This window comes from Panthera pardus, unplaced genomic scaffold, assembly GCF_024362965.1.
Source record: "Panthera pardus isolate Hobbes unplaced genomic scaffold, ASM2436296v1 HiC_scaffold_16, whole genome shotgun sequence".
Classification (NCBI taxonomy): domain Eukaryota; kingdom Metazoa; phylum Chordata; class Mammalia; order Carnivora; family Felidae; genus Panthera; species Panthera pardus.
The window spans coordinates 87,541,811-87,554,694 of NW_026526721.1; positions in this window are offsets into that span (position 1 = coordinate 87,541,811).

Consider the following 12,884-nt stretch of genomic DNA (forward strand, 5'->3'; position numbering starts at 1 on the left):
TACCACTCACAAAAATAAACTCAATATGGATAAAGGACTTGAATGTGAGACAGGAAACCATCAAAACCCTAGAGGAGAAAGCAGGAAAAAACCTCTCTGACCTCAGCTGCAGCAATTTCTTACTTGACACATCTCCAAAGGCAAGGGAATTAAAAGCAAAAATGAACTACTGGGACCTCGTGAAGATAAAAAGCTTCTGTACTGCAAAGGAAACAATCAACAAAACTAAAAGGCAACCGACAGAATGGGAAAAAGATATTTGCAAATGACATATCAGACAAAGGGCTAGTATCTAAAATCTATAAAGAACTCACCAAACTCCACACTAGAAAAACAAATAATCCAGTGAAGAAATGGGCAAAAAACATGCATAGACACTTCTCTAAAGAAGACATCCAGATGGCCAACAGGCACATGAGAAGATGATCAACGTTACTCCTCATCATGGAAATACAAATCAAAACCACACTCAGATATCACCTCATGCCAGTCAGAGGGGCTAAAATGAACAAATCAGGAGACTATAGATGTTGGTGAGGATGTGGAGAAATGGGAACCCTCTTGCACTGTTGGTAGGAATGCAAACTGGTGCAGCCGCTCTGGAAAACAGTGTGGAGGTTCCTCAAAAGATTAAAAATAGACCTACCCTATGACCCAGGAATAGCACTGCTAGGAATTTACCCAAGGGATACAGGAGTGCTGATGCATACGGGCACTTGTATCCGAACATTCATAGCAGCACTTTCAACAATAGCCAAAGTAAAGAGCCTAAATGTCCATCAATTGATGAATGGATAAAGAAATTGTGGTTAGAATACTACTTGGCAGTGAGAAATAATGAAATATGGCCTTTTGTAGCAACGTGGATGGAACTGGAGAGTATTATGCTAAGTGAAGTAAGTCATACAGAGAAAGACAGATATCATATGTTTTCACTCTTATGTGGATCCTGAGAAATTTAACAGAAGACCATGGGGGAGGGGAAGAAAAAAAAAAGAGAGGGAGGGAGCCAAACCATAAGAGACTCTTAAAAACTGAGAATAAACTGAGGGTTGATGGGGGGTGGGAGGGAGGGGAGGGCAGGTGATGGGCATTGAGGAGGGCACCTGTTGGGATGAGCACTGGGTGTTGTATGGAAACCAATTTGACAGTAAATTTCATATTAAAAAATTAAAAAAATAAACATAAAAAAACCTATATATTGGGGTTATACACTGACATTGTTTCTGTTTATAAGACAGTGTTTCTTTCTTCACATGCTAGTTGTCATTATGGTTTATTGTCCTTACTAACACTGATAATTGGTCTATGAATGTACTTTGAAGAATGACTTTTGCTTATACTAATGTACTAAAACTTATTTTCTTTTTCTTCTGGAGTTTTCATTAATGTTTTTTCCTGTTCTGCATATTGAAGAAAACAATTATTTCATTTTCTCACATTCTTCAGTTCTTTCTGTAAAATATCTTTGATGTTTTATTCAAGATTATTCTCTAGATAGTCCTCATAATACAAGCAATAATAAATAGTTATTTTGGTATAATAATATTAATAAAATAATTACCTAGCTCTTTGCTGCTGGTTTATTAAATTTTAAATTAGACAATACTGAATTGAAGCCAAGTAAATATTCTAAGTGATATTACAAATTTCCCTTTTCTGGATCACTCTTTGTGGCAGGTTTCCTGATGATTGTTTTCATGCTTCAGGCAAAAGTGTGTTTCTTTACAAGGTATTTTGAATCTAATACCAACCATCCTATGCCACTGGTACTGGAGACATTTCTTCTTGGCCTAGTAAATATTCATTGAAGGTTTTACCATTAATAGTCTTTTCTTATATTAACCATTCAAATTCTTTCAAAGTGATTCATGAACATTTAATCAACTGAGAGTAAAACCCTATATTTTTAGAATCTCATTACGCATCTTCAGAGCAATGAGTAATTCCTGCTAAAGGAATATTTATTGGGAAGAAAAGCAGCATCAGTCCAAATTTCATCATGTTTATGTATTATGATATCTGAGGCATTCCATTTCTCAGGAGAACCCTTCTCTACTCTACACTCTCAAAATGCATTTATGGTAGAACTATATACGCTTAACAATTGTACAAACTCTCTTTGTATGACTCACATCAATTGTGGTCTTTTATGAATTGAGTTTTACTTTTGTGTGTATAACAAATGAGTTTAATACAGCTTGATATGCAGCATTGACCAGAAAACTTTTAGATCATAAGTCAGTACTAACTTATGATCATAAGTTATGATCATTGACCAGAAAACTTTTAGATCATAAGTCATCATCAGTATTAACAGATTTTTTTCTATTACATCATTACGTTTCCACAGTTGATGAAAACACCTTTCCCCACACTCTCACCGATATAGAGCTTCCTATCTGTTTCTGCTGTAGCAGCCTGCTGCTACATCAGGATTGGTCTATGTTCTCTCTCTTTCTGTATCTCTATTATGAAGTAATATTTAAATACCTTCTTGTCTTAAAAAAATTCAAACAGTATACATGCATGTAAGTAAAATGTAAATATTTTTCTTTATTTTTTCTCCAGGTAACTACTCCCAATAGTTTAGTTAGCACATCCTTTATAAGGCAATTTTTAAACACATTTAATTGATATGTATGTGTGTGAGTTTTTGCATGTACATATTAAGGTATAGGCATTGTCCTATCTTTATTTTTTCTTAAGAATATTGTAAGAATATAAATCTATTTTTAATAGTTGCCTGTTTGCTTTTTTGTTCTTTTAGGTTTCTTTTTTTTTTTTTTTTTTTTTTTAGTGAAAGAGAGATGGCAAAAGTGAGCAAGGGGGAGAGAGAGAGAGAGAGAAGCAGAGCTCACATGAAGTGGGGCTCGTGTTCACCTTAAGCAGGGCTCAAGTGCACCCAATGTGGAACTTGAACTCACAAACCATGAGATCATGACCTGAGCTGAAGTCACATGCTTAGCTGACTGAGCCATCCAGCCACCCCTATTTTTTCTTGATTATATGTAAAAGAATACCCATAATTAAGAATGCTGAGTAGAAAAATATGTCTAATTTAATTTATTAACACTTGCTTATTAATAGAATTGATCACTTTCCCCATGTCCTTAATTATTTTTAGCTTGTTTTATCTATCAGTTTCAAAAAAAGGAAGAAAAAAATTTCCCACATTGTGGATTTGTCAATTTCTCCATAGTATTAATTTTGCTTCATGCATTTCCGGACTAAATGTTCAGTGATGCACAGTTATGATTATTATAACTTCTTGGTGGACTTCTCTTTTATCATGATTTTATTTTCCTCTTTATTTCTACTAATTTCTTTAAATTCTGTCTTGTCTAATATTAGTATTGATATACCAGCCTTTTGTGGGTTTTTTTTTGTTTTTAGTTATTTGTTTGGAGTACGCTTCTTTCTTCTTTATGAATCTCATGTGTATAGAATTGGATTAATAATAATTTATAGTTCTTAATGCACTGTCATTGACATCCTTTATCTTCATTTACATAATTTAATTTTTAACAATATTCACTAATGCATGTATATACAGGTGTTACTATCTTTAAAATCTCAAATATAATATACATTTTTAGGGTTAGATTCATCATTCATTATCCAGTTGCCTTTTTGATACTTTTGAACATTTTTGACTGATTTCTTGTCACATTTGATCAGTTCATCGCTGATTTTAATCTAATAGCATGACCGATGATGAGCTCACTTTGGGAGTACAAGTGCCAGCTGTGTCATTTTAGGTTTGCTTGTGTTTTCTGTATTATTTTTAGCCTCTTGTTTCTTGGCAGAAATATTTAAAAGTCATTTGACCCTTTTTGTGGGGATTAGCCTCGTTAAAACGCATAATATAATTGGCAAATCCACTTGATATCATAAATCAAAATATAAACGAATAAGGGAGTAAGGTCACCACAGTAAACCCCTTTGGGTTGAGGAACTCTTTTTCCTCCCTTAGGATATAACGTATAATGTATGATACATAATCATTTGACATGCCAAAATGAGGGTACTGGTGTTCAATAGTATATTAAATATTTAGTAAAGCTTTATTTCTTGTTTTAAATACAAATTGCATTTCAGAGAACATATGCCATTTTCCTCATCGCAATAAATCAGATAGTGGAGTGATTCTCAAAGTGTAGTAAATGAACACCTGGGGATCCAGAGACCCTTTTTAGAGGTCCACATGTTCAAAATTATTTTTCTAATAATAAGAAATTATTTACCATTTTTTAAACTATGTCTGCCTTTGCACAGGTGATGCATATGCCATAGTAGACAAACCAGTGGAGTCTTAGCATGAACCAAAGTAGTGGCAATAAACTGTTCTGGTAGACACTGTATTGTTCATTGAAATGCAGGTACAGGAAAGGGGGAAAAGTTTCACTTACAAATGTCTTGGATAGAGCAGTAACAATTTTTTTTTAATTTTATTTGTTTTGAAAGTGAGAGGACACGTGTGCATGTAAGTGAGAGAGGGGCAGAGAGAGAATTCCAAGCAGGCCCCATGCTGTCATCAGGGAGCCTGATGTGGGACTTGATCTCACAACCCTGAGATCATGATCTGAGCTGAAATCAAGAGTCAGATGCTTAACCGCCTGAGTCACCCAGGTGCCACAAGAATTTTAATTTTGTTTAGTCTCAATTCTTGAGTACGCATTTTTTTTAACATTGTATGTGACAAAGTATGCATAAAGCATTTCTGCTACATAGCAAAGGGCAGTGGATGACTCATTGCACAATGTTGAGAACATTTTTTTTAATGAAATACTATTTTTCGCTTGAAAGAAATTATGGTTATCCAGACTTGAGTATTTGGCAGACATTTTCTTGAGAGAGAATGAAGTGAGCCTGCCACTTGAAGGAAAACAACTGACAGTATTTTTGGCCAATGATAAAATTTGAGCTTTCAAGTTACAAATCAGAATTTTGAAAACATGTATCTGCCACCACAAACTTGATAACTTTTGAATATAGACCCCAGTGCAAAATGAAAATGTGGGGTCCTTGTTGAAAGAGCAAAAAAAAAAGTGCCATTAAGTTTACTAACATAGAAAGCTTTTTTCCTTCTTCCATAGTTTCTCTTATTTTTTGCTCATCATGATATTTTTTATTTGCTACTTAATGTTGTTCTAAGTAAAGGAAGTGAAATTTTAAGTTATTAACATGAATTTTACCCTTTATATTGTGCAATGGCAGGTTTATATACAAATCTGAGAACATTTGATTCATATGCAAAATCACAAAAATTGCACAATTTGTTTTTCATGGTTGATATGGGCATATTTTTGTCATTACAGAAGAGTAGAAATGATGTAAAACTCTGAGGCATTTGTATGTTCTGTGAACACAATCTTCAGCTTATTTGTGACCAACAAAGGACTGAAAAGAAAAGGGACTATGGGATGCTTGATCTTTCATTTTCTTACTGTCATCATTTTCAGGGAAAATGGTTGGCTATCACAAGAAAGGAACACCAATGACAAAGGATATGATAGAGCTCCTAGGTGCTTCATCTTTCTTAGAAAGCACTATCTTCTTTCTGCATTCAAAGCAAATTCTGATTTGATTGTAGAGTGTGGTTTCTCAGGGCCGTTAGCACCCCAACTTCATCATAGGCTTATAAGCTTACTTTGCACTTTGAATCTTGCTGAATTCCCATGCTGTGGGCACCCCAGAGCCTTGTGAATTTTGAGCATTGTATACAATGTATGTATATGAGGCACCAAGGAATGGCTGACATATTATATATTGCATGTATCCCTTTTGCTTTTGTTATCTAATTGGGCTTCACTTATAAAACACAAGTTCAAAGATAAAATTATTAAAAATTTCAAGATGGCAATAGCAGGACACTATTAAACCAAACCCAGGAAGTTTCTGAGTGTGGGGCCCTCTACCACTGTGCAGCCTACACTCGCACAAGGCTGATTCTGCCTAAAGACGTTTATGAGATTAGTGATGATACTAATGTGAATTGTTTATATTGTATAATGCAATGTGTCAGCATTTGGGAGATTTGCATAAAGCTGTGAACTGATATTTTCCAAATGACCAATGCGTAATTATGAATGGGTAAAATATCCACTCCAAGTGCAAAATAGGCCAATGTATTTTAATGTCAATGGAAAACAAAGAATTCATTGCTATGGTTTCAGATTCTACATAGCAACTAATTTTTAATAAACTATCACTCATTGATTTGGGTGCAGGACCAAAGAAAAATATTCACAGTTACCTGAAAAAACTGTGATAATTTTTTTTTCCTTTTTTCAACTACATACCTGTGTGCAGCTAGACTTTCTTCATACTTAAAACAAAAACATATCACAGTACATTGATTGCAGAAGCAGATAAGAGAATCCAGATATTTTTCTATTATGCCAGACTTCATTAAAAAAACTTGCAAAATTACGGAATAATTTCACTGTTTGTATTGATTTTTTTGGCAAAATATTTATATTTTTAAATTATCCTATGTTGGCTAACATGAACTAGGCTTGGACTGTTATTTTCAAATTAATTTATAATTAAAAATTTAATAATTTCTATTGTGACTTGGACTAGAAAATACCCAGTAGAAAAAATTTGTATAAGATAATGCTCTCTGGGACTTTCAATTTTTAAGAGTGTCAAGGGGTTCTGAAACCAAAAAGAGAGAGCCTCTTACCTAATAGATCAACGAATGTGACATGACTTCTCAAAACAAAAGTGAAACTCATTTTATAAAAATCAGACAGTTGGCACTTTTTTTTAGAGACCTATTTTTTAAAGTTTATTTATTTTAAGAGGGACAGAGACAGCATGAGCAGGGAAGGGGCAGAGAGAGAGGGAGACCGAGAATCCCAAGCAGGCTCTACACTGTCAAGAAGCTGTGAGATCATGATCTGAGCCAAAACCAAGAGTCAGACACTTAACCGACTGAACCACCCACGTGCCCCAGACAGTTGGTACTTTTAAAAAGTAGTAAATATACTACCTCTTAAAACAAAATTCTTAATAATAGGGTGTTGTAATACAGTTTTAAGACCTTGGATTTAGGTAGGAAAAATAGTATCACAAAGCATAAATATAAAACTAATGCTTTTATTGACTGTGACAAAATATTTTGTTAAAATCCTCAAGATACATGCTAGTTTTTGTTCATCTCTTCTTCGAAATTTGCATGTTTTTATTTCCTAATCATAAAATAACACATGTTGACTAAAAGAATTTCAAATGTACAGATGTAGAATATTGTAAATCCTCTGAACGCTCACACTTTTTAAAAAATTTACATCCAAATTAGTTAACATATAATGATATGCTGATTTCAGAAGTAAATTCCAGTGATTTATCTCCTATGTATAACACCCAGTGCCCATCCCCAAAACTGTCCTCCCTAATGCCCCTTACCCATTTGCCCCATCCCCCCTCCCACAACCCCTCCAGTAATCCTCAGTTTGTTCTCCATATTTAAGAGTCTCTCATGTTTTGTCCCCCTCCCTGTTTTTATATTATTTTTGCTTCCCTTCACTTATGTTCATCTGTTTTGTATCTTAAATTCCTCATATGAGTGAAGTCATATCATATTTGTCTTTCTCTGGCTAATTTCGCTTAGTCTAATACCCTCTAGTTCCATCCACGTAGTTGCAAATGGCAAGATTTCATTCTTTTTGATTGCCGAGTAATACTCCATTGTATATATATACCACATCTTCTTTATCCACTCATCCATCGATGGACATTTGGGCTCTTTCCATACTTTGGCTATTGTTGATAGTGTTGCTATAAACATTGGGGTGCATGTGCTCCTTTGAAACAGCACACCTGTATCCGTTGGATAAATAACTAGTAGTGCAATTGCTACTCGGGTGGTAGGGTAGTTATATTTTTAATTTCTTGAGTAACCTCCATACTGTTTTTCAGAGTGGCTGTACCAGTTTGCATTCCTACCAGCAGTGCAAAAGAGATCTTTCTCTGCATCCTCACCAACATTTGTTATTGCCTGAGTTATTAATTTTAGCCATTCTGACTGGCATGGGGTGGTATCTCATTGTGGTTTTCATTTGTTTTTCCCTGATGATGAGTCATGTTGAGCATTTTTTCATGTGCCTATTAGCCATCTGGATGTCTTCTTTGAAAAAGTGTCTATTCATGTCTTTTGCCTATTTCCTCACTGGATTATTTGTTTTTCAGGTGTTGACTTTGGTAAGTTCTTTATAGATTTGGATACTAACCCATTCCGTCAGTTGCCTTTTAGTTTTGCTGATTGTTTCCTCTGCTGTGCAGAAGCTTTTTATTTTGATGAGGCCCCAGTAGTTCATTTCTGCTTTTGTTTCCTTTGCCTCTGGAGACATGTTGAGTAAGAAGTTGCTGCAGCCGAGGTCAAAGAGATTTTTGCCTGCTTTCTCCTCTACGATTTTGATGACTTCCTGTCTTACATTTAGGTCTTTCATCCATTTGAGTTTATTTTTGTGTATGATATCAGAAAGTGGTCCAGGTTCATTTTTCTTCATGTCACTGTCCAGTTTTCCCAGCACCATTTGCTGAAGAGACGGTCTTTATTCCGTTGGATATTCTTTTCTGCTTTGTCAAAGATTAGTTGGCCGTATGTTTGCTGGTCCATTTCTGGGTTCTCTATTCTGTTCCATTGATCTGAGCGTCTGTTTCTGTGTCAGTACCATACCGTCTTGATGATTACAGCTTTGTAATACAGCCTGAAGTCTGGGACTGTGTTGCCTCCAGGTTTGGTTTTCTTTTTCAGGATTGCTTTGGCTATCTGGGGTCTTTTCTGGTTCCATATGAATTTTAGGATTGTTTTGAACTCTCACACTTTAAAGGCATTATCACTTTGTTGCATTTCCTCTGGTGTCTTTTTATCCCCTATTACAAATAGCATTATAATATTATAATTGTTATATGTCAAAATCTGGTATTGATATTCTTTTTCAAGATAATAATGTCTTAAGTTACGTTTTATGAAGACTTCTTTCTATTTTATTATATGAGTTCTGCCTTTAAATATTATATTTTTTAAAGACATATATGAAATTTGGATCGTTTCTACTTTGTAAACAAATATTTACCTGAAATGACTGATTTGCAATAGACTCTTATTTTTCATCTGATAGGATTTATGGTTATTAAGCACATTCATAAATGGACTTTTCCAATGTGCAATTGGTCATGACCAATACATAATAACTTGTTAATAAATTTGACATTATGATTTGTGAAAAATTCAAGTTCAGTTATGGTTAAAAATGAGCATTATGGAGTCTCTGGTCTAACAAATGCTAGAATCATATAGAGGAACTACCATGTACATAAATAACTGTAATACTAGTAGTGTGTCACAAGCCTATTAAAAAGGAAAGTGCCTTGTACTTTGTGACCTACATGAATTAATATTTGATTAATAAAATTAATGCCTATAACAAAAGTGTTTGGTAAAGTATTTTCCATTTTACCAGACTTTTCCAGGTTAAAAAGGTTTTTCTTGAGCACTTATGCCATAGTTTACCCATGCTAGTATTAATAATTAAATGAAATATACTGAATACAGTTCAGTTCTTGCCTGAATCAGAGTTACGGCAGGTCCATTGACCTATTTAATTGTAAAAAAGAAGAATGTCAATAATTTGCTCACAAATGTCTTCTATACTCAATTTGGGTACCATTCTGCTATCTCTGCTATTGCTTAGTCTATTTCAATTAATGCTAGAGCAGATGAAGACATCTACTCAAGAAGCAATATATAAACTTATCATAAATCAAATTATTCAAATTAAAATATAATGCTATTCTTATATTAGGTTATTTTTTAAAGTATTCTTCCAGTGTTATAAACATTAGAGCAATATCAGTCAATCATATAGTGCAAATTTATATCATCCTTTTTGAGAGCATTACGTCAGTACATATAAAGAGACAAAAAAATGCATTCTTAACTCAGGAGTCTAATTAGTGGAAATGTACTATAAAAATGTTTAAACAAAACTAGAGAAGCTATTAAAATTATTTATCTCTGTATTAAATTTCCAATATGAATGGAATATGGGATAAATCATTGTCTAACAAAGTGATTAAATATGCGGCCATAAAAATAGCAAAAAGCATTTGCAAAACAAGGTAACATGTTCAATAAGTCAAAACGATAATAAAAATTAGCAGATACTTGGATTAGGCCTGCATAAAATTATGAATTTTAGGTAAATATTATTGGGGAATACACACACACATGCACACACACACAAATAGAAATGTTATGCCAAAGTAATAGCATTATATTTGATTTATTTCCATTTTGCTGAACATTGTTTAATATCACTTTTTCTTGGTAAAAAACGAATGAATAAACAAAGAGCTCAAGAGGCTTTCTGAGGCATTTATAGTATAACACATTGCACTTGGAATTGAGATTCAGGCTGGAAGCCTCGCCATCTTATATATACATACATACATACATGCATATATCTATATATACACACAACACATATATATATACATATACATATACACATATATATGCTTGTATATCTCATATATATATGCTTGTATATCATACATACACACACACACACACACACACACACACACACACATGCTTGTAGATAAGTAACCTAATTTTATGAACCTTAATTTCACCATCAGTTAAATATAAATTCCACTATCCCTTCAGAGTTATAAATTAGTTAAGACTATATATGTGAAAGAGCCCTTTAAAATCCCTGAAACATAGTTGATATTAAGTATATTTTAGTAGAATCTGAAATAAGGGAGATTTTTTTCTCCTTCTAGTATTTTAAGAATGTTAATAAACTTTGTTGAAAGGCTTAACATACCGGCCTGTAGAAGGTTATATACCTTGGGAATTTTACTTGATAAGTGAGTGTACTTATTACTTTCAACACGTTGATTGTGTGTGCTTGAATGATTTTAAGAAGGAAATCCAATTTTTAGCTCCAAAGACCATTTATTGTCCCACTCACAATAATAAAAAGGGAGTCAAATGCAGGTGTGTACATAGTACAGGCAAAATGCTATGCTCTATCGAAAAAGCAAGGAATCTGCAATGATCTTCTATAAGGAGACTTTCTAATTTAAATTCTTTCACTGTTCTGTATTGTACAAATAGTTGCAAAGGATTGTAAATTCTTTAGTGGTATTTGACTGCAGGATTCTATGGAAATATTTACAGAGTACCTAGTGGTATAGTGGAAATAGCAGAAGAGTGAAATCTGGGAGAACTGGGTTCTTACAAATTCAGCTTTATCTCTTCCCTCTTCATCTGTCAAATCAGGGGTTGAATTAGAAATTATTTAAGGTTCTTTTTCATTTTTCAAATTCTGTGATCTTATGATTCTTTGTTTCTTTCTTTGTTTCTTTGTTTCTTTCTTTCTTTCTTTCTTTCTTTCTTTCTTTCTTTCTTTCATCTATCTATCTATCTATCTATCTATCTATCTATCTACCGACTGACCGACCAACCAATCATCTACCTGTGTATCTACCTATGTACCTACAGATCTGCTTATCTAGCTAATGGGCATTATACTGTTCTTGACATAGAGTACACCTTTAATTATATATGATTATTACATGATTTATCAGCCAACTACATGTCCACAAATGTCTGAAGTAAACCCTGCTAAAAAGACTGCATAATTCCCTAAATATGGCTGTCTTGTAGGCTAACTTCTTTCACATATTTAAGAATGGAGAAAATCTACCTCATTGTTAAAGGAAAGTCTGTAATAGTCTAGAAACAGCATAGTCTAGAAACCAACTTTTTGGAGGAGGTGGGGCTAATACTTAGCATTTATTATCTTAGGTAAATACTGTTAAATATGTAAGGAACTTGATACCCAGAACTCAAAGGAAACTTTCTTTAAAGCCACATATTTAAATAGCCAAATGGGTGTGAAAACCCAGGTCCACCTGTGTCGAAGCCTGAGCCCTCTGTAGTATTCTATAGTGTGTTATAAGAGAAACTTGGCTAATGGACGTTTCCCCAAATGCCTCTCTTGTTTATCATGACACATCTATAGATATTCATAGGCAGCCTTTTTCCAAATGGAAATGAAAGTTTCTGTTCTAGATTTCAGGATCCTTGGTTTGCCAAGTGAAGAGAATGAAAGCATAGAAGGAAGGAAGCTTTATGTCAATTTTTCAAAGGCAGCAGAATTGGGAGCAGCTATACTAAAATGAAAAATCAGAGCAAAGCAGAATAAGTGGAGAAAAGACAACAAAGATATGATTGAGAAAGTATGCTTATTGAATTATTACACAGGATAAGGCAGGAGAAAAAAAAGATGTTTCCACTAATGATGACTGATTGTTGGAAAAGATATTTTTGAAACAAGATAGCCCATTCTCCACAAGTCAAGTGACAGGACCAAATCCAAATTTTAACAGAAAAATGTGGCTATGATAGAGTGCGCTTGTATGAACATCACAGGCAGAGCTCTGTCAATTGATGTTTCCCGCGACTAAAGCAAGATATTACTGAAGTTGCACGTTCATCACTTTCTAAACTAGATGTCAGAGATCTTAAAACACTCCAGAAGGAAAAGTCCCATTTTTTATATGGTGAAAGAGATAAAGCACACAGCAGGAAATGTAATTCTCTTGAGAATTCTTCCCAAAGGATTTGATAGAGCATAGCATTTCTTATGTGGTTTTAAATAAATATCCTACACAGAAATTTTAGCTTTTGGATCCAATTAAAACCATACTTCCTGTGCTAAATACACGTGAGGACACACCAGATTTGAATCTACAACATTACCATGAACCTGAAGGGATGTCTGTTTTCACTCCTCTCATGTAGATCGAGTTAGAGATGCTTGATGTTTGAATAAGGCAACCAGAACACTTAAGGT